This window comes from Orycteropus afer, unplaced genomic scaffold (assembly GCF_000298275.1).
Source record: "Orycteropus afer afer isolate SDZICR_OR568_19922 unplaced genomic scaffold, OryAfe1.0 scaffold00466, whole genome shotgun sequence".
Lineage (NCBI taxonomy): Eukaryota > Metazoa > Chordata > Mammalia > Tubulidentata > Orycteropodidae > Orycteropus > Orycteropus afer.
The window spans coordinates 289,456-291,118 of record NW_006922053.1 but is presented as its reverse complement, the minus strand read 5'-3'; positions in this window follow the sequence as shown (position 1 = coordinate 291,118).

The following is a 1,663-nucleotide window of genomic DNA, read 5'->3' as shown; positions in this document are numbered from 1 at the left end:
GAAGTAAATGGGGATGTGGTGGGAATCTCCACTCCTGCATCCTTCAAGTCCTTGAAAGTGGCAGTAATCTCTGAAACCCCTCCAGGGGTGCAATACTGCTTTTGGTTTACTATTTTTGTAGGTAGAGGCAGTTCTAATGGCTTCCACTTGGCTTTTTCTACATAATAGCCCTTACTCCACATGTCAGGGATCCAATGTGGGAATTCGCCAATTGCTCAGTATATCTATTCCAATTATGCATTCTGGAGCTGAGGAAATCACTACAGATGGGTTCAGGGACCCACTGGAACCACTGTGAGACGCACCTTGGCTAAGACTCCATCAATAACTTGATCTCCATGTGCCCCCACTCTGACTGATGGGCCACAATGACAGTTTGGGTTTCCTGGAATTAGTGTCAGTTCAGAGCCAGTGTCCAATAACCCCTGAAAAGTCTGATTATTTCCTTTTCCTCAATAAACAGTCACTCTTGTAAAAGGCCTCAGATCCCTTTGGGGAAGGTTGGGAGAAAGATTGATATTATAAACTTTGGGCCATGAAGTGGGATCCTTCCTCAAGGGAAACCAGTCTCCCCTTCATTCAAGGGGTTGCGGGCCTGCAAACTGACTCAAGTCTGGGAATTGATTGAGAGGCCATGACTCTATATTCTGGTGATCCAATCTAGGCTGGTGTTCATGTGACCTAGAATTCTTCTGTCTATACAGATCAGATAAATGTTTAGTATGTTTACCCTGTATTTCACTCCTAGGAACACCATGACTAAGTAGACAATGCCAGGATTCCAAAAGAGTCAGACTATTCTGATTACTGTTTCAACTCTGTTCTCCATTACGGTAACCACATCCACCTTGTCTTTGTTTATTAACTGCTGCCACTTGGGCCCTACCTCCATGGGGTCCAATCAGCCCCATTGTAGCTAAGTGTCTTAGTTCTATTAGGGCAGTTCCCACTGTCAAATTCAGCTTACATAAAATAGCAATCACAGCAGTCTTCAAGGATGCGGGGGCTCCCTTCACAAATTTGCTCCTCATCATATTGGTGAAAGGTGTGTCCTCTGGATTCTCCATTTCTGGCTCTAGGGGTCTAACTGACAAATCCATTCTAACAGGCCAATTTCCCTAAGCCTCTAGATACCTTTTTCTACATTATACCAAGGCAGGTCTGATACTTCAACTTGATTTAAGGTAGGCCACCGCATAATCCATGCTTCAGTAAACCAACCAAATAAACTATTAGATCCCTTCCTAAGCTCTCGAGCTAAAACATTGAATGAAGAATCCATACTTAGTGGGCCTAAATCAATAAACTCAGACTGATCCAATGTTACATTCCTTGCACCATTATCCCACACCCTCAGTAGCCATCCCCATACATATTCTCCAGATTTCTGAGAACGTTAGCAAATCAAGTTATGTTAGCAAAATCAAGTAGGTCTTTTTGGGTGTAGCATACCACCTCCTCAGTCACACTTTGTATTTCATCTTTTGTGGCTTGCTTGGACTTAACTTTAGTTTTAGGTCTAGCAGCAACAATGGGTGGTTTGAGAAGTTCCTGAGAACGAATGTCTTCCATGGCCTCTGCTCCAGGCAATGACCCAGCAGGAACAGTTGGGTTAATCCCATCAAATGGAGGTGGAAGTGATAATGGTTTTATAGTAATCCCT